The following is a 21,652-nucleotide window of genomic DNA, read 5'->3' on the forward strand; positions in this document are numbered from 1 at the left end:
TGAAGTGTCTACTTCGTCTGGAATGGGGGAAGGGCCAGTTTTCTGGGCAGGACTGGCCTTCTGCTCCTTGCTGGACTTCCTATGCATTTCGTATTAGAACTTCACAGCAGAAACAGGCATGAGGGACGATAAATCTAGACCTCCTGCAGCTGTCCTCCTAACTGACTGCTCTGAGCAGTGGGCTGGAGCAAAGGTCCCCCTTGCCCACAGCCTGCCTGGACCAGCCAGCCTTGAACATCTCCCTGGCTGTATCACGGCTCGTGTTAAGATGGAGTGGTGGGGATGCGTCTCTCCACACTCACTGTGGTTTAGGACCATGCCACTTGGGGATGTTGAGTTAGGCCACCTTGGCCTGAGCAGAACTACTCATCCATGGCCTCACACTTCTTGCATGTCTATTCTGCTCTAAGGACATTACACACCCCTTGGTCCTGGAACCATGCCTACCTCTTTCAAGGCCTTTAGACAGAATTTAGATGCCAGTCCCAGTACTCGTGGGGAGCTTTGGGCAGGAGACATACGTATAGTTCCCCCAAAACAAAACCTTGAAAACATACACAAGAAAACAGATTTAAAGGGCCTAGGTAGCCTAAATCCCTTAAGAGACATAATTTATATAACATCACACTCTTCCAACTAAGATATCCACAAAACAGAGCAGTGGAATCAGAATTCAACATTAAATAGGTTGAATAGCACTATAAATTTAACAAGACAAATGCATTCCTGTTTAGTGCAAGCCTCTGTCTAGGTAATTAATAGTTATGTCACCCATGCAATTAGAGATCTAAATCAATTGCATGAAAATCAAGTATCAACACAGTTTTTTAACAATTGTATAAATAATTGCTACTATTGGATCTTTATTCATGTTAGACTTACTAAAGCAGTTAATGCAAGTAAAATATTAAGAGATCATCTACTCCACTAGAAAGCGCATGCAGTGTGTGGAGAATGTGTACTATCCTGTCTGGTCTCAGATGCTTTGCTTCAGAAATAGAGGTAATGTTCCTTCAAAAGTGGTTTAAACGTCTGCAGTGGTGGACTGTCATGTGTGGGTGTGCCAATACAGTAAACAGTGGGTAACATTCATCTTTGACACATGAGGCTTTGGAGACTTGGTAGAATGGCTGCAGGACATTTTAATAACAGACGTGAAACACAAATAGAAGATGATTTTATTCTTCCTTTTGGATAACACCTGTGTCAAGGAGGTAATATATGTAAATTTTTGAGAATAAAAATAGTGTAAGATAGTAATGATAAATGCATAAGTACAGAGCTTACATTCTTGGATATATTAAAAAGTTATTTTTTTTCTGGATTTTGAATACTTTTAGTTCAAAGGCTAGTTAAAAAAGGCACTTATTAAGGGAAATTCAAGTTCATTCCTCAATCTGTTTTGCAATATTTAATAAATACTGAAAAGGGTACAATGAAGAAGAGGTTTTTCAAAAGCATGTAATATGGAATATGCATGTTCTCCTAAAATGTAAAAGCACAGTATAACCTAAAAGTTTTTGCAGTTAGTCAAACATGTAATATGAAGCCAATAATCTGTAGTAAGGCAGCAATATATATTTACAGCCTTTACTTCTTGATGATGTTGTGGAATAAGTTAAAAAAAGGCTGGACACTCAGTGCTCTATCTGAATTTTAACTGGACCTAGATTTATTTCTGTTTTAGAGTTGAAGGCCTGAAACTCATTTTAATTCAAGAGATATTTGTGGCTATCACTAAACAAATCGGATTTGATTTTCTTGTTACAGATACAGACCTCTCTCTCACGGAGCTGTCTGTAGATTAAAGAACAAAGACATGCTTAAAGCTCTTGGGCTAGACTGGAGGAATCTTAAACAGGCAAATACAAACTAACTTTTGAATCTTCTAGGAAGCTTCTTTATGCTTTCATCATTTTCAAATATGATTTTGAACTTGTCACTGTTCTTTCTTTTTAAAATATTAACAGAATAACATTCCATTTAGTGACTTAGAAAAAAAAAAACATAATTCATATGCAATCAGTTAAGAGAGATTTCATGAACTTATTCAAGATGGAATTTATAATGTTCTTAAAATGAATTGCCAACAAAAACTTTTCCTATTAAAATAAACCTCTGGGAACTTAGGTTGTTGAAACTTTCTGCATTATGATCAGTAATGCCTTGTCTACAAAGTGTACACAATTAAACTTTGAGTTCATTTAATTTCCAAAGCATCTCTAGGAAAGAGTTTCTTCCAATTATCTAAAAGACAAAAATGGCAAATAAAGTACTGAGGGAGATGTTTCACTGAGAAGGGGTTGGCTTTGAATCATTTCTGCACTTCATTATCCTCCAATCAAGCAATCAAATTTCTTCACCTCTGGAATTCACATTCTGCTGATTATCATTTATGTACTTTAATTGGTTACACTGTAATTTCTGGCTAGACCCTTATGAACAAAAGGTCTGTTACTGATGGCTCATTCACAGTTTTATTCTCTTTTTTGTAGTTGGCTAACAGATTCCCTCCAGATTTCTCTATCATCACCTACACAGCTCTCCCACTGGCTATAAAATACTGCAGCAGCTTGTAGGTAATTGATCAGACAAGTGAACTGTAAAATATTCATTTTCTACTTCAACAGCTAGATAAATCTCTTGGGAAGTGGATGAAAATATTGCTTATGCACATCAGGGTCGGTGTAGTAATAGCAAGGTTGCTGATAAGCAGGGGTCTGCTACAGAGTTAATGCTTAATTCTGTTCCATGCCAGAGATGGGAAAGCACACAGCCTCCCTTTGCCTGCAGCTAGGAGTCTCATTATATACCGAACCCGAGGCATCAACACCAAGGCACCAGCCATGGTGCTTCAGGGATGGTGCTTCCTGTTTTAATTAACCAGGTTCATCCTGGTGTAACATGCCAAAGAACAAATTAACACTTAGTTACTGCAACCAACATGCTAAATACCAAAATATTAATGAATAGGAAAGCAGGAGTGAAAAGGTAGTGACAGAAGAGGGAAATGAGAGATGAATCCAGCCTTTTTTTTCCTTACCAAAAATCTTTACAATCTCACTAGCTGTTTTTTTCTCCAAGTTTTTAAATATCTGTCAAGGTGTTTTAATTGAAAATGTTTAAAAGCAGACTGCATACAGACTTGTAGAGCAAAAGCAGAAGACAGTGAATTCTTTTCATCTTTATCTTTCTGGGTTGCCATAGTAAGAGAATCAGAAGGGAATTAGCAACAGCTTTGTTCCTGACTCATGTTAAATGTGTTTTAGGTAACCTTACTCAAGCACAAACTGTACTAATCAGAAAATACATGCAATTCCTCCACCTGCTTTCTTCTCACATGATAAGGAAAAAAGGAAAGCTTTAAGTGTTGGAATATTAACATTTTTCCCAGTGGTTTGTTTTTGAAGCAGCAGAGAACATATGTTCATTTTCCATGTCCGTGGAGTGTGGTGTCAGTCAGTTTAAGAAGATGCATTTGAAGTCAAAAATAGTCGATACTACGTATGCCACAGTAGTTATGACCACCTGGGGAAGATAAATGGAACACTACAATTTTGCAGTAGAAAAGCAAACGCATTATAGGTGCTGCAGCATCTACTACACAGATACTGGCAAGTAAATCAGCCTTTCTTGGATCAGAATAGTCATTTGCTTTAAGAATGGAAGATAAGTCCATGTTTCTTTCCATATCAGCTAACTTCTGATGAGTTAAATCCAATGCCAGAGAAAACAGTAGCAATAAATCAGTCCATCAAAACTGTGGATTGCTTGCTAACATCAGATAACATGAGCAAAAGATGCTTTTTTCCCCCATTATGTTAGTAAATAGACTTGCTCACACATAATCATGTTTTTTGAGGTGAAGCCCCAAGGCTGGGATCAGCTCCATTAGAAGTGCATGTCACAGCATTCAAGGACTCTCCCAGGTATTGTCTGGTAACTTGACAATCCAAATTTCCTGAAGTCTGGGAAATGTATTCCAGCATCCCCATGGACAAGGCAGGCAGTGCATATTCTGCAGACAGTGAGACTCAAATTTCTATATGCTCCTGTATATTTTTGATGTAACTAAAACAAATTACTGCTTTAATAAACATTCTGAAAAACATATTCTGTGTTTCTAGTATACTAGATACACGGTGTTGTATCAGATATTTTTCTGAAAAAGATTGGTGAACATGAAAGCACCCCTTTAAAATTAGAAAACTATGCAAAACAAAGAAATGCAAATGAAAGCAAATACTAGAAATAGTACATAGTTCCTCTCTGTGGGCCTCAGTGCAATAAATTCTGCAATTTTAGCACATCCTAAATTCTCACTCAGTTAAAAAGAAAATTAAAAACAAAAATAAAGTTCTGTTAGTGATGAGGTGATAATAAAGTGCACCATGAAAACCAAGTGTCTGTTTAATAACTGTGTGCAACCTTTGCTCTTTGAATGCTGATTGTGGTGACAATAATGTGTTTAAGGGGAAATAGATGGATCAGGAACTGTCTTTTCTAGCTAACATTCAAATTATATTATTTCCTCTCCTCTATTTTAGAGTAAAACAACCCTAATCTTTCCTTTCCTTGCCTTGCCTTGCCTTGCCTTGCCATCTTTTTTGAGTTGTCAAAAATAGCTTTTGTCTTTATTTGAGTAAGAATGTTGTGAAAAGCTTTCACCCTTCTTTTTTTTGCCTCTGAAAACAGATATCCATTTCCATCCTTGCTTTCCTCTCCAAACTTCCATTCGTACTTCACTGAGCTGTACAAATTTTCTTTTGATAAATTATAAGTGGCTTTATTTTGAGCCAGTCATTTCTGAAAATAGGGAACTTTGTTTTCAGAGAATGTCTTTCTATTATTTTATCATTTTTTTTTTTAATTCCAGATCAGTAGCAGCCTCAATAAGCATGTACAGATTTCACAGATTTCACCCAGTATTAAAGTCAAATGCCTTCCATGAAGTTTCTTGAAGGAGCATCTCTCCTTTATGGGTCAGAGCTGCTTGGAAACATTCAAGCACTGCTGAGCCATAATCACCCTGGGTCCTTTTCCATCATCTTTATGTCCAGCTCCTCTCTCATTTTATATCTGTATGGCACAGTAAATGAATTTAGTCTTCGGCTGAAAAAAATTCTTAATAAATAATGTATTGCTGAGAAACATGAAGAGAACACTGAACTATGCTCCTATGGATAATGGATAAGCTGCTGGAGGAGATATGTCCACATTTGCATTACAGTCTCCCAAACTCGGGGCTTGTTGCAGGGTACGATTGGGGGGGTGAAAAATAGTTGAGCACGAAGCAAAAGACAAAGGCTATGGAGACTCTAATATGAGCAGAAATACTGGAAGAGGAAGGAGATAGGAGATCAGGGCTAGGGTTAAGGAGTACAGAAGAAAGGGGAGGAAGCCTGAAAGGAGAGGGGGAAATAGAGAGAAAAGCACAGGCAAGACAACATGGTTTTCCTTCCTCTTTCTCTGGCCTGTACTTGCAGTATTTCATTGATTGCATTCTTCCACTCAACAGGGATGAGGTGTTTACTATATGGGTTGTTATAAAAAATGATTTAGATGCCCAAAGGGAATTCACCAGGATACTATCACTCAATAGTTGCCTGCTTTGAAGTTGCTGTATTTTAGCTACTTCCTCCTTTTTCATTAAAAATTTCTTCATGCATCTGTGAATATTTTCCAAAATGCAATTGCCCCAGTCTAAGTACCTAGGTACTTACATCAGCCTAATCTCAAGAAAGTTCTCAAAAGTAAGCAAAGTCTTTCAAAAAGGTTAATTTAACAGATACTCAGAAATGTTTTTATTCCACAATCTGAGGTGTAACAAATCACAGCAGAACTTTGTTTTCTTAAGAAGGAAGAGGAAAAAGGTGATAATTCTGCATCAAAGCAGTTGTCCATAAAGAAGGATCTGTTTGCATACTGCCCTCATTCTGGGGACTTTAAATCCAGATCTTGCACTTTCCAGGAAATGCCCTATTTCCCAAGCCATATTTTGTCCTAGCTGGAATGGGAGTCACGTTCTTGAAGCAAGGCTTCGTTTGCTTGTAGTGCATCCGGCTTGCAAATGGGAGAGCTGCACATTGTGATCCTTGTCTCAAAGGCTCCTTTTGTGTCTTACATTTAAGAGCTGCTGGAGGGAAGAACGGGATGTCCTGAATAGATGACTGTGTGCAGTATGGAATTTGTCCCAGAGGAAGAAAAGATGTGTCTTGTGCCTAATGGATAAATGCACTAAGTGGTAGGCCGTTAGAGAAGATCTGCAAGTCCCAGATCCCATGTGCTAAAGAAAACACAGAAGTAGAAGTTATACTCCTTTCCCTAAGTGTTATACTTTCTGTGTGCAATTAATAGTGAGTTTAACATCATCTTCTGTATGGCATTACATATAGTTAGAGTCAAAATATTTTACAGCAACATTTCAATAAAAAATAATTCTAAAAACTAACAAATAAATAAGAATGCTAGTATACATTTTTCAGTCATTTATAAGGAGAAGAAAGAGAGCTGTTTCATTGTTTGAACAATCCTTTAGTGCTTTTCATTCTCTGCATGCTTTATCTAGCGGCTAAACTTGGCCATTTTAGGCTCTTTATGCTATGACTATTTTTTCTGTAACCACTGTAGTTTTTCCAAGCATTAACAATAGTTGTTATATAATTAAATTAAATGCTGATAAACCTTTCCATTTTGTTGTACAAATTTGATGTGTCAGTTTTCCCCTCAATGCTGAAATACAGGGCTCTATGCAAGATAGTTCTTTTGTTCAGTTAATCATCTACCTGCCTTTCCATAAAGGACTCTACCCCACTTTCAACATCAATATTTCAAAAGCTCTTTTCACCATTTTATATTTCTTCCAATTCTGGTTGGTTATCAGAGGTTTTACTGAATAGCTATAGTCGATGTAGTTTGCAGTCAAAAAGTTCAATTATTCTAGTCACTGCCATGAATCTAGATAATTTACAAAGATCCTACTTCCCAGTTCATTCACTTGCTTTTCAGCAGAAGTCTCCCAAGCACTGTGTGCATATAGCAGCTATGATTTGCATGAATACCACAACTCCAGCAGGTTTTTTGGAAAAAGAAACAAGATAACAAAGGCAAGTATATGGCCCCGATTGAAACACTTGCACTATTTCTGACTTAGTACACGTTCCTTATTTGGGTTGTGTTACATCTGTGCCAGTTCAATTTGTACAAAATTTGAAGAATGAAAATACTGATTTATGTTTATTTGCACAATAAAGGCCAAATTTGTGAGTGGGCTGACATAAAGTTTTGCTTGTAAAAATGTGTGCCTGCAGTTTTAGGAGATGCTTTTGAATATGCACACTTAATTTATTTTGTCCTCACTTTGAATTGCTATTGAAAGAAATGTGATAAAAGAACATACTTTCATATGTGGCAGAAGTGCTAATTTACCAGCATGATTTCTTTAGATTAAAATACTACTCAGGACACAGTTAGATATCTTCACTATGAACTGAGATTACTTTAAAACTATCTGGAACAATTGTTTATTCTTTATACTTGCACTTTCAGGAGTGAGTTTCATTGATGAAAAACTATCATTTCAGGAAAATCATGAAATTGTCTCATTTGAAATTTGGCAGATGTGTACCTTTTTTTCATGGTTATATGGGAAGTAAGAACTGGGCTGCACTATTCAGAGATTATTTCAGCAAGTGGCTGGAAAGTCAGGACATTTCATTCAGTATATCACAGTGCAAGCTGGGTAGGTGGAGACCAAGATGAGTCACGGCTTGACAGGAAACAACTTGGAGTACAGTGGAGAAAAAGGAAAACCATTCCACAGAATATGGGAAATAAGTAATTCTTCGCTATGGAAAAGGGAAAGGAGTGGTTCACATGCATATCAGAATCATAATTTCTCCTAGAGCTATTCTCAGCGGTAGAGTTGACTTAAGGCTGTACCGGACTTTGCAAACTCACCAGAAGGAGTAGTAGTGAGAGAGTGTGTTTCTTGCACTAATCATGTTAATTTTATTCAGTAAGATATTTCAGTACAACACTTAATTAGTCCACTTTCACTTTTACATATTCTTCACCATTTTCTAATCCTTTCTTTCCTTTTGAAAACATTTTTGGACTTTGCTCTGGAGGTTGGTAGAAACGTCTACCAATAGCTCAGAATGAATTTACTGTTTTTCGTGCAGATACTTAGGAATCCCCTGGCCAACTGTTCATGTTTGGAATGCATCACACACTATCTGATGTCTAATCGTGCAACTGAATGCCTTGAATCCATGCCCAAAGCTGTTTTCACATTCATAAAATAGCAACTGTGATAGCATCACTCCGCTGGTGTTTTGGTGTAGCATATGTACACTAACAGCTATCAAGAATCCACATTCAATATGAGGTTGTTAAACAATAATCCAAAACTGATTCAGAAGTAGCTTAAGGGCATATGAAATCCAGTGTAGTTTAGATTGAGGCAGAATCCATAGCAACCTACAAAGAACATAGCAAACATTGTATATGTCTGCATAAATTAACACCTCCATTGTTGCTGTGCTACTTTTATAATATGTATTTTGAAATAGAAATTCCACATTTGAAAACTTGGAATAATGGGACTAGAACATAAAAACAATGCTCTCATTACTGATAACAGTTAAAAATCCAAGAAAGAATGACAAAACAAGTTAAGATAAAATGTGTAATCTCTGTAATAACAGGCTAAAGAAGCAAGAATCTTATTTTTGGTGGCCATTTCACTGCAGCCCAAAGATTAAACAGCTATTTCAAATTAATACTTTTATATTTGTCTGGAACATATATCTACTGATAAAATGAAGTTATTAAAATTATCACATTCCTGTTTAAATACTTTTATCTTTTACTATTTACTTGTGTTAAAGTAAAACTAAGGATTTTCACATATAAAAAGGGAGAAGAATGTCCAGACATATACTTACCAAGTAAACATTTTGAGAAGCCATCTATTTAAAGTACAGGACTTACCAGTTCTTTTGTTATTGAGTCAGAATTAATTGATTGGTTCAGGGTACTGTTAGTTGTCTTTCCAGATCCGTTGTTCCCTTCTGTACCGACTGTTCTGCAGAAGGCAGCTTTTGCATCATATAAAGATAAGGAAAAAAAGAACATAAGTGAAGAACCATCAGTGAAGTATAAAGCAGTGAGGCAATCAGAAAAGGTTTGTTATTGATGCTCAGTGAAGAAGTGGATCAGGGTCATGTGAAGTTAAAGGTGTTGGAGAGCCCAGAGAAAATTGTAAGAATGGTTTTTGTATATATTTTTAGAGAGTTCCACTTAAACTGAAAACAAAATTATTCCCCTTTTTTGTTTTCATTGTGAGGGTAGGGCGAAGAATTTTAGCTTTGGGTGAACTCAAGAAATTTTCATATTTGGGGCTCAATAAACATCAAAGTATTGCCAAGAGCACACTTTCTAACTTCTTTCCCCATTAGATTAGCAACTTTGTTTAGCAGATTTGTTATGGGATTTATGTGGACATGCTGAGACAAAATGCTGAGACAGTCCCAGTACGTTCGAAGTGTGAGTGATTTATACCACTGGAAGCAGGGGATTTTAGGTCTTGTTGCCCTGAGAGAGGGGAAGGGCAAATGAAAGAACATACCTTCCACTCATTAGAAGAAAATTACCCTCATATGTAAGCACCACGCAAACCTACCTGGAATGCCTGTGCTAATAATAATCTAATTTACTCAATGCTGAGAATAACTTTAAGTGTTAATGATGGATGATGAATGGTTTCTTAATTTAACCAGTCTATCTGTGTAGTTAAATAACCATTTTACTTCAGAGTAAGAACGAAGTATGACAAAATATCTGTTGCAAATAATTTGGAAGTAGCACCTGATAGGAGTTAGAATCCCCCCGAAACCTCTGGTAAGAAAATAGCTTCTTTTCCATAGAGAAAAAGGGAAAGACCATGTTTTGTAACGTAATTGAACTCCCAGGCTGTCCAGAACAAAATATTCTGTATTTTTACAGTCTTGTGTTAGGGTTTGCTTTTACTAGTAATGTAAATATACCCTTGCTAACATGTGCTACTGTCAACAGAAGCAGCAGATCTAACTGGCTGTCTGTACTGGGAAAAGACAGGTACTTGGCAACATCCCACTTTGTGCTCCTCTGCAGGCCGACTTGAACACATGTGGAAATCATGGTTTGAGGCAGAGGAGGATAATCCCCACTCTTGAAAAATTCCAGTCACTGGTCCATGCTTGGAGAGAGAAGGTTTTGCCTCAGGCAAAATCCTGGAAGATAATAGCTGGAATGGCCTCTTGACCGCACCTTGGTGGTTATAAATCTTTTTTTTTTGCCTTGTGATTTCAGGATGATCCACTTCCTCTTTCATATATATATATATATATGTTTAATTTCATTTCATGAGTATAGTCACTGCAGTAGTCATTAATTCATCCAGCAAGTAGACAGACTGTAGCTAAGATGGTAATGCTGTGAAACTAGAGGCGGGCAACACTGTAATTCAGTGAGACTTCCTACAGCTGATTTCTCCTTTTTCCCCGCTATGGAGGAAATAGATAAGTCTCTAACCTGAGCCTTTTTAATGTCAGAGTTTACTTAATACTATTAGTAGCAGCAGGCTTCTAATCTTCTGTCAGTTTGGCTGCATGTAATTTTTGGTGCAAAATTTTCTCTGTTTCTGATCTTGTTTTCCTCAGCTTCTGAGGGGCACTGTGGTAGCCTCTTTGGACAGCAGCTACCTGGATGCTCATGACTGAGCCTCAGGACCAAAAGTTTCTTCTCTTTGTTTGGGGTTCCAGTGCTTGACTCATCCCTTGAGTCCTGTGTCTTCACGTAGGTATTTTGAAATTACTACCCTTTCAGTATGTACTGTTTATTTATGGAAGTGCCAAGGGGCCTTACCTACGTGAGGACCCCAGTTGTGGACTCTGTCAGTGGTGAAGGACAGTTCCAACCCCAAAGATGCTGTTCCTCTGAGACACAGGAGAAAAAGCAACTGATAAAACAAACAAGCTAGAATGAGAGGGAAGGTCAGTAATGCAGACTCATAATCCCTCTGTTCTGCTGCTGTAACAGTTCTCTGTAAGAGGAATTTCATCTTATCATTTTCAATTGAACTAAATTGATTCTTTAGTATAATGGAGAGAAATGAAGACTCTGGACTAAAATGATCTAAATAAAAGCATCACATGGAAGACATCAAAGAAGACACCTATCTGTCAGGAAGACCTATGGATTTTGGGATGGACAAGATAGTACCATTGTTAGTCCAGTACTTCCTAGAGTGCTAATAGTTTCTAGCAGGTACCACAAATAAGACTTGGAAAAAAAAATAACGAGCCTGTTAGCAGATGATCTGAAGATATTGTATTGCTGTGCAATCAGTATGGCAGGAGTTGCTGTTATTAAACATGAATATTTAGACTATGCAACAAGTTATGTTTAAATTAGGCAAATTAAATGAAATCAAATCCAGATTTCAGGCATTCAAACAGAAATCTAAGGCTGGCAATCCTGCAAAAACTTGCTTTGTCTCTTAAGCTCATATAACATCACTAGCTCCGGGGAGGTCAACGGTCTTGCTAAATGTTTATCAAATTAAGCACATTCATAAAACTAAGTACTTGCAAAACTTTTTAAATGATTAGAATTTTATCAGGATTCTGACAAGTTCTTTTGTTTAGTACTATTAAAAAAAATGTTTTTCTATGTTCCTATTAATTTTTGCAATGAAAAACTGCTTATTTGTAATTAATAGCTAATAAATGATAAGTATTCTTCCTTGACAACAGTATTCTTTGCAGTGAAATATGTATCCTTTGGGATTCAGACACTTCTCTGGTAATGAGTAGCTTTCTCCCTGCAACATTTCAACCTTCTCATTGTAAAATCTGACTCTTATTAGAACCAGCTTTTTTAGCTCTGCAGATTCTTCTTCTCCAATTAAAGCTTCCTGTTGAATAGGCCAGATTCCTTCAGGAGGGAAATGTTAAAAGTCAGTGAATTATGGAACATCATAAAGCACAGAAAAGCCTAAAAATTGTTCCTGAAGGCTAATAAATTAAAAGACTTTCTTGTATAATAATTGATTGTGATTTTAGTTGAATACTCTGTAAAGCAATACCACAATATAATCCTCCTGATCATTGTGAAAGGTTGTGAGCAGCAATGAAAGGCAAGAAACGCCAAGAAAGATTTACAGTAGGGGGAAAAATGGAAAATAAAAATAAGCTTAGACAAATTCAGCTTAATACATCTGTGGGAAGATAATCCAAATATATAGATATTCAATAGAGGGGAGATTCCTAGAAGGCAGACGTGTTGCAATAGACTTAGAGATCATATGGATCACAGATTAGATATGAGATTATAATGTGGTATGAAAAAGAAAAAAAAATATAAATCAATATTTGTCTGCAAAGGCATTGTACTATGAACCGAAAAGTGATATGCTTGTTGGCTTGACCCTGTTTCACATACATCTTGCTGCTGAATTCAGCGAGAGAAGGAAAATTCTCTGAGGGTCTGATGCGCATAAAATATCCTGAAATCAACAGGATTCCACACAGCGGCTTCTGAGGTCTGTGGCTACTATTGGCCATTTGTTGGTGGAAATATATGATACAATGCACATAATTTGAGAAGGCACTCCCACGCAGAATTACAGAAGCAGTATGAACAGAGGTATGTTGTATGATTAAATAAATATCAGTCTAATAACACAGAAGCTTATCAAGAGAAAAAGAACGAGTTTATTATTTCAAAGTAGGATAAAATTCTGACTGCAAAATATATTCAGTGGTGCTTTTACCAGGAGAACTTAGACCTAAAAAACAGAAAAATTACTGGAAGAAAGAAGGGTAAATTGACAGGAAGATTTTTTTTTCCATTGCAATGTCAATATTACAAGCCATCATAATGTTCTGAAGTTTTTTCTTCCTTATGCCAACAATGCTTTTAAATTTTGTCCTGATGGCCAAGCAGGGATTCACATGCGCCCACCAAGTGAAAATACATTCTTATGTGACTAACAAAATGGCGATTGTCATGAATTTGCTGAAGCTGCAAATTGCAGCTACTGTTGAGAATTTGCACCGGCCATAAGTGCAGAGAAAGAAATTATTAGAGTGTTGTTGTTTCTAAACAGCAAATTGAAATACCTGAAGGGAAAGCTAATAGCTTTGTTTATTTTTCCCCTTTAAAGTGAATTGTGTGCTAACTGGAGATACCTCCTGGATAGCCTTGGGTAATAAGGGCTGTATACATAGAGAGAAAGCTGTGTGATAGAGAGTGAAAACACACTGACCCAATCATTTTTGTCAATATTTACCTCCTCAAAACAGCTATGAATAGCGGAACTATTTTTCTTCTCCTGACACACCCCTAAGAATTAGTGTTAACTATGATAGTGCTTTTATCTGTTCAGAAGGAAGTAGGCTTAATTTACTATATTTTGAAGATAGCAACTCATTCAATTTCCCTTTCATTTCCTCTGCTGAGAAACAAGAGTTATAGTTGGATAAAACTGACCCATGCCGAGTCACATTTAGCAACTTCAGAATATTAGTGGCTTGGACTATATTCAGACTTCTGACCTGAAGGAATAAGCTGCTATAGACACCTTATTAAGGAAAGCTTTTTGGTTTTAAGGATAGCACACCAGACTGCATCAGGAGACATAGTAGTTATTTCTATCTGAGGTACTGATTTGCTATGTGACTTGGGGAGTTGGAGAGTAATGGTGAGAAATAAACAAACTTAGCAAGAAGCCTGCTCCTTTCTGTAGTTCAAATGATAAATGCTTTTTAGCAAAAAAAGAAATCCAAGGATTTATACTATTTTTCATAGTCTTAAGACATATACTCTCTTATATACTTCCTTATACTTAAGAGTTTAAATGGCTATAATTCAAATTAAAATTCAAAACAAACCTATTCAAAGTTAATAATTTTTCAAGTATTTTGACTTCATTTTGAAAGTTTTAGAGTGCTTTGAAAGATGAATTAGCCTCTTTAGCATCCTTTTGAGACTAAGTGGTTAAAATGAGCTGTCTGTAGTTAGGTTGTCAACCTACACTGCCACCTCAGTGCTAATGCAGCTATGCCAGCTCAGCAGTGCCTAGATCAGGTGAGCCTGCTGTGAATTGCGAAGCAAATTAAGCCTCCCTGGAGGCCAAGGCAGAGGCGAGGTGAGAACCCCAGTGTTCCCGCATCATTTACCTAGGAGAAGTCTTCTTCGTTGGGGAACACCAGTTGATTTTGTCCTCCCTGCTCCGCTAGTAAGCAGAATTTTGCCAGCTAACTTTTTAGGGCTGGTCAGTCCAACCTTGGAAGTGGGAACAGCAGCCTTGGTTACAGCTGAGCAGTGCTAAAGAACAACCTAGCTTCTTTTCTAAACTGCCTGTGAATTTGCACCCACCAGATGGTAGTCTTATTATGGAGTCAAGCTATGTGTCTAGTCATGCTACATAAATGTTTCAAGAAAGAATAGGAATATTAAATGTTTTAAAAATAAATTCACAACATTTTTTCCAGAAGTTTTCTTTTTCACATTCAGGATAATAAGTGTTAATGATTTCTCACTTTGTACACAAAATTAAACAGCTTAATAAGCTGAACAAGTTTCAGCTAAATTCCTCTAATTGCCACCTTCAATGTATTTTTTATTTGCTAGCGTCCCTGTGGAAGGTAGTACACAGCATTTATAAAATCACAATAAAACACTAAAAAATATGTTCCTTTGTACTGTTTATCATGACCTTACCAGTAATGGCTTCTCATTTTGTAGTGACTATGAAATATATATTCCAGAAAAGTGGCAGTGAAAATATAGAGCTTATTTGTTAGCTACATGATCCCCAATACCCTGGCACTCTTCGTATAGAGTTTAACATCATCATCATCAAGTACCTCTTGTACGGTGATTTTTCTTGAGTAAATCTCAAGTGCTCAGCATAAGAGATCAATATCCTTGTCCTCCTTTTGTAGCCAGGGGAGCAGAGGACATGAATCAAGATCTTTCAGAAAGCCAATACCTGAGCTGAGAACTGAGTCATGGTCTATTTGAATCCTATTTATTAAACCACACTTCTGCAGAGATAGTTTCTATACAAGAGTTTCGCATTCAGTGGACTCCCATGCCAGGAAGATAATAATAATAGTTAAAAAAACCAATAAAAGCATCTTTTGGGAAAATGAGGGCTTTGATGGCAGGTAACAGTATTTGCAAAAGCATCATAAAACACAAGATGTGGGAATACCTGATGTGGCTCATGCTTCCCAGGTCAAGTGGAAGGATATTCCAGGCTGCCACAGAAGTATGCAGTGCCTGCAGGACTAGGCCTGTCAAATATGGGTGCTCATGCATGTCAAGAAGTTAACTTGAGTAGGAACTGTATCAGAAAGATCAGAATCTTATGTTTTGATAGTAAAAAAGGTTTTATTCTGTTCTCAAAAGAAGCGCAACATACCACAGAAACAAATTCAGGGAAGAGTGTAAAACCAGTTTTTCTAAAATAGCTATTTCAGAAGAAAAAACAAGGAATAGCTAGAAGTAGCAGGAGTAGACTGTCCTTCAGTGGTCATTTCATGTACTCCTCCAACAGACAAAAGACCTGTCTATTAGCATTTTCACAAACAGTTGTAACTGAGAAGAATATTCCTCTCAAAGGCTGATCTAGCTGTTAATAGGAAAAAGATGATTCTTGGTTGCTTTGGCTGAGGTTATTTTGGCAATAAAAATGAGTTAACCAAAATCAAAAGCAGGACAGTAGTGTCTAAATCTTTTTAAAGAAGTAACATGACAGAGATACAACAGAAAATCTTGACTGAGAAATTCTGAATGATGACTTCAAAATCTAGAAAGAACAGAAAATATTCATGATACTAATTAAAGTTCTCATTAGATTCCCATTATGAGAAATAAGAGAAAAAGCCTCTTTATTTCTCCAGAGACAGCTTTAGCAACATGCGAGGAAGAAAAAAGGCTTAGTATCAAATCATTTATGTCTCTTTCCCTTACAAATACACACAATGAGTTGGACTGCATTTTATATGGTAAAAGGACATTAGTTAATTCATAGCAAATACTTAACTATTTATAGTTTCCTCTTAACAACAAGGCAGAGGGCTGGAGGGGTGTGAACACGCATTTCTCTGCCAGTAGAGAAGACTCGATAATCTTCTGTACACTAAATGGAATATTTATATTAAAAACTTGAAAGTGAGGATTAAAGATAAACCCTCAGATTACACTTTTAATGACTTCTGAGACTAGTTCTTTAGGTGATAGTCCATAGATCTGCTTAACACCATATATGAGTTGCAGACTGTGATACAAATCTTCCTTTTTGCCCACCACACTTAAGGAACTGAGGAATCATGAGAGCAGTAAAAGTTGATGCAATAGTTAGAGAATATACTGTGCAGACAGAGCAATGAGGCTTTTTGGTCCAAGATATAATGTCTGCAATAAGCTCTTGATCAGACTTGTATTTCCTCTTTCACCACATATATTTTGTTTGTACATCTGCAGTACCTCACCGCTTACCTCAGTAAACCTGGACTGTTTTATTACAAAAACTTAGATTAATAATTAGTGAAATAGAAAAAAATACCATTTAAATAAATTCAGCTTACCATTTTTGAAGAAAAACCTACTACCTACTTACAGTTAAGCCTTACAACTCAGTCAGACCTAGGGAGCATTTTTGGTGTGCGTGGACAGTATTCTTGGAGTATACTGGACAAAAACACTGGTTTTCAATTTAACATTACTATTTATGAAATACACATTTCACCTGTTTGTTATTTTATATACTTTTAAAATTCTTTCTGCAACTCATCTTCTTTTGAATCTAACACTTCCAATCTTCCCAATCTGTCTTTAGAACTGTATCTTTCTGTGCCTTCGATCATGCTTGTTGCTATTCTTTAAACATCCTCATACTCTCAAAATAAACTTTTGTTATGGATAGTATCCAGGGAAACATTGCTGATTTAAATAAAGGTGTTATATTGTCCATTCCATCATCATTCTTGTCATTGTAGCATGTTGCTTTGCAACATATTGGTTTTTATGATTGCAGCAGTTTAACGATGACCTCTGCTAAGAGAGCCTTAGGATGGTCCGTGTTCCATTGGTTAATTTAGATGTGGTTAATTTAGAAGGCTGCACTGTGCACTGCATATTTCAGATAGTTCCCTCCTGCATGATCAGCACTGACAAATTTTGCTAACGTGCTACTCATTCATCTAATTCATTTTGTCTCTCTGAAATTCTTCATCGTCCTCCTTCAACCTGAATAACGAAATATTTTTCATGCCATTTCAGAATTCACAGTTTAGTTGCCTCCCTTCTGGTTCACTTAGAAGTATAAATGAAGCCATAATGAGGATGCTCGAAGTCCTTCATTCTTACATTTTTTTTCCATGATGAAGGCTGCCTATATTTTCCTAAACTTTGCCTTCTCTCCATTAGGTGCTGTTGCATCCTGTCTTGTCCCGTACCAACTATACTTTAGTTTCCTTTCCCGAGGAATGAATCAAACCTTCTAGAAGTATAAAGAAATTATGTCACTTGTTTTATTTTATTGTTTTTTTTTCAGTATTTTGACATGTTCAAAGAATGCTGAGAGACTGATGCAGCTTTTTTTTTCCCTTTTGAAATACAAAAGCTTGAACTTTTGATATTGTGAGGTTTCTTACTTCTTCTTGTATTTTTAATGATTGATTTCAACCAAGCTTTCAAAAACAGACAAAAACTTAATGGCCTCCAGTTCCCCAAACATTTCTTTATACATATGAGGCACTGCTTTTCTGTCCCCCCATTTCTATAGAATAGTGAATACAGGTTTTACAGTTTTGAGGTTTCATACTTCGTTTGTTATGAATGAAGTTACAGAAATTGTTTTGCACCATGTAGGACCTCAGCAGCATCTCATTGTTATATGTCAGAAAACAGTAGGTTTAATAGGTATCTTCCCAAATTCCTGAGAGTGAAAATTAATGTAAAGAAGTCATTTAACTTTTCAGCAGTATTCTTATCTTTCCTCTTTTTTTTTTTTTTTTTTTTTTTTTTTTTTTTTGAGGATTTAGAGAACCTCTTGGCTCTGTTGTGGTCTTCCTCGTCTAAATGTGTTTTCATGGCTTCTGGATATAGGTTTTAAACCCCTTTCATTTTTTCTTCAAAATCAATTTTGACCTTTTTAATTTCCCTCTCTTTTTTTGTTTTTGCCACCTGCAGGATGTTTACTGACGAAACTCCTTGACATATCACTTAAGATTCAGCCAAGATTATCCTCTCCCCTGAGATGCTCAAGAGATACTTCTCTTAAGAGGCAGAAGTTCAGTGTCATAAAACTTAAGTTTTAAGTAATCATATCCCATTATTATGATTTTGTTAGATTTTGCATGTTTGTTGCAGGTCAGCATTGAACAATCAATTTCTTGTTCCTGCTTGAAAGGATAATTTCTTGTCTCTGAATTAAAATATTTACATTCAGTCAGTTGTAATGGGGGTACCCCTATAGATATTGCTATTATCCTTAGAAAGCCTTATCCAAAAAAAAAAAAAAAAAAAAAAAAGGCACCTCCTGAGGAAATCTTTGTGTGTTTCAGTACGTTATTCAGTATCTATCCTTAAAATCCCAGAGGAGCATTTTAAATATAGTGCTACCATCTCAACCTTGCTTACCACTGCATTTTCAGCCATGCAGATTTCTTCTGCTCAACTGGTCAGAACTACTTCTAAGTTTTATTTTCTCAGAAGACCCCCCACACTGAATTAAACAAATGAAAATTTTAAAGTACTTATATTGGTATGGAGGATCTTTCTCTCATCCAGATTGGGCTTAATTTGATACTATAGTGCCTAATTTTCCATATTCTTTTGCCCATCTGGAGTGTCTCAGATCCAATGTGACTTTTACAAACTACTATAACTTAAAATGTAAGTAAAGTTCAGCCAAGTTGAAGTAGACGAACTTCTTCAAAGAGTTAATATGCTTGAAAGTATTTACTCAGATGGTGGGTCTGAAATGATTATTAGCAGTTCGGGAAACTTTGTGCACAGAACTGCTTCTCATAGGTTAACCAACATTTAGTTTCTATGAAATATTTCCCTGTACAGCATGACTATCTATCTGCATTAATAATTGTGTATGTCAGTCCCTGTCATTTTTGTTAAAGGTAGAATAGAAACTTCATTTTTAGGATGGTCTCTCATTCAACACTGCCTGCCACTGCTAATGTCATGAATCTTAAATGACAGCAGAAAGAATTAGTGTAACAGGATTAGGAGGTCAACTTTTGTTTCTCAGCTACAGACAATTGAGATTATTAGTAGCCTAAACTGAAGAAGGCAGAAACAAGCTTCGAAAAGAAGGATCTCCATGGATGTAGAGCTCATCTTTTCCTAACACCCTCAAAATTTGATGTCAACAAGAAAAATATGTCATAGGTATATTTTCTGATGAGTCCTGTATTGTTAAAAGCCTGACAAAAATCAACAAAACAAGAATAAGAACTTTTTTTGTAAATTAAGGCTCAATCTTTCAGTGTCAGTTAATAGAGCTATTTGGTTTAATTCTCTGTGCTTCTCTAAAATTCATTTAAACAAGATATTATCTGTAAAATCTCTACTTTTGAAATAGCTGTCTTAAGCGACCGTCTGAATCCAGTAAATTAATGAGATTTTTAAGCTGAAAAGTGATCATTTTATAACCTTATTTTCTTGAAAAATTTCAATACAATTTTTTGTACCCAAGTTAGTCTGTACTGTGAACTTAATACCCCTTATAATAAGAAAAAATGGATAGAGGATCTCAAAAGAAACATCTAGACACTGCAAGAATGAATCATAATTATTCACTCAGAATAATCATATGATCATACTTCTCTGTTTATAGAGTTTTGAAACCGCACTTAATCTGAATTCACAGATGAATTTTTTTCTGCAACTTAATATCAAGGTAACAGGAGGTAAGTAGATCAGATAAAGTTTTATCAAGGACTAAGACAAAATAACATGGCCCCAAACTACTAAAAATTCTATATAGGCATTTTGAAACTGTCCAAGTTAGAAAGCCTACTTCGAGTACTCTGGGTTTTACAAAAGCCCTGAATTTATGCTTATTAAAAGCTCTGCAGCACTTTTGACAACCACTGTGGATACGTCATCTTTTCTTTCTGTACTATTTACAGCACTAGTCTTGCTTTCAGTTTTTACTTCTTCATTTTCTTCTTTGCTATTGCATTCTGTATAAAACTGAATTTAATTCCTGATGCCCTTATTACAGCGCCTAGAAAAGCAGCCATTTGATATAAAGCAGTACTTAATTTATAAGCTTCTCCGACACTGTCTATAACCTGTTAATCTGCATCCAGTGGAAGGCTGCCTATTTACAGAGACCTCAGCCAGCATGCTCTGGCAAGTGGGGAGGGAATTGGAGAAAACTAGCTTTTTAAAAGGTGCAGCTGTGAACTACAACAATCTTGGACAAGCCATTTTATAATGGTTTCCTTAGTGAGCACTTTCCTTTTGTTTTTGAGGGTTCTTTACTCTTTGTTTATGTCTTATTTTTTAAGTGCTAGCAATCATTATTGTAAGAACTTGTTCATCAGACTGAGATCTCTAGAAATTCCTATGTAAATATCAGGCTTATTTCTCCTTTCTCATGTTAAGAGGGCTGGAAAATGCAAAGCAGTGATCTTCATCTTAGTATTTTGCTTGTTGTCATCCAAAACTAGCAGGTGAAGGGATAAGTTATAGGGAAAAAAATATTTTAAAATCAGCTAAACAGTGACAAGACAGAAAAAAAATAGTTCAGTTTAAATTTAAAATTAATATTAGAATTGCTTCTCATTTTATTTAAATTTGTTGGTATGTACTCAGGTGTTCTAGATTTTTCTGATAACCCTTAAAAGAGACTATTTACCACTTGATAAAATAATAAACAAAAGCACTCAAGCAATAATAAATGCCAACTTTTGGAATCCCAGCCTGGACAAGGTCGACCCCTCTCTGCTCAATAATCGCCTGCCCTTTAGTAGATATGACGAACTCCCCTATATGCTTCTGTGTGAGCAGACCCAAGCCTATGTTCAGTGCACCCTTCCTCTGAAGTGCACCTCTTTGGTTGCCCCTCTAGTGAATCTGTTATTTCTGCAGGAGAGATGCTATTCCCATTGCCGCTTGCTTTAAACTGCAGGCTGATCTGCCTGGCTTTCCCAGCCCTTCATACAGCTTCTTACCTCGCTTCTCCTGTGATTTCACCTGCCATTTGTCCACCGCTTTCACGACACTTGCATTTTCTAGTACAAGTACGTGCAGTTACTGCATGTGTCATCACAGTTAACTTGCCACATTGCCAGAATACTTTAAATATGGGGGAGAAAAGGATCTTGCTTTTACAGAGACACGTGGACTAATTTTTTGCTATCAGCTGTTTTTACCCAGGATGCTGCTTAGTCCTTTTCCTCAGTAAATCAGCATGGCTGTTCAGGCAACTACATTGCTTTCAGTAATTTCAATCACAAATTATATAAATACAGTTAGAGTAGGTTTACATATCGTACACTGAGAGGCTGTAGAATAAGGCTGAATGTGACAGACACTGTTCATCATGCACAGGGACTTGTTCAGACCT

At 36.4% G+C, this 21,652-nt stretch overlaps 1 long non-coding RNA gene across 1 annotated transcript; it reads right to left on the minus strand.

The window, feature by feature from the left end:
- Nucleotides 1–980: 980 nt before the first annotated feature.
- LOC112986050 (uncharacterized) lies at nucleotides 981–21,368 on the minus strand. The gene is made up of 3 exons (XR_003259908.2): nucleotides 21,258–21,368; nucleotides 8,995–9,101; nucleotides 981–6,286 (listed from the first exon to the last, which is right to left on the minus strand). It is a non-coding gene; the product is annotated as an uncharacterized LOC112986050 (long non-coding RNA).
- Nucleotides 21,369–21,652: the final 284 nt, after the last annotated feature.

This window comes from Dromaius novaehollandiae, chromosome 2 (assembly GCF_036370855.1).
Source record: "Dromaius novaehollandiae isolate bDroNov1 chromosome 2, bDroNov1.hap1, whole genome shotgun sequence".
Taxonomy (NCBI): Eukaryota; Metazoa; Chordata; class Aves; order Casuariiformes; family Dromaiidae; genus Dromaius; species Dromaius novaehollandiae.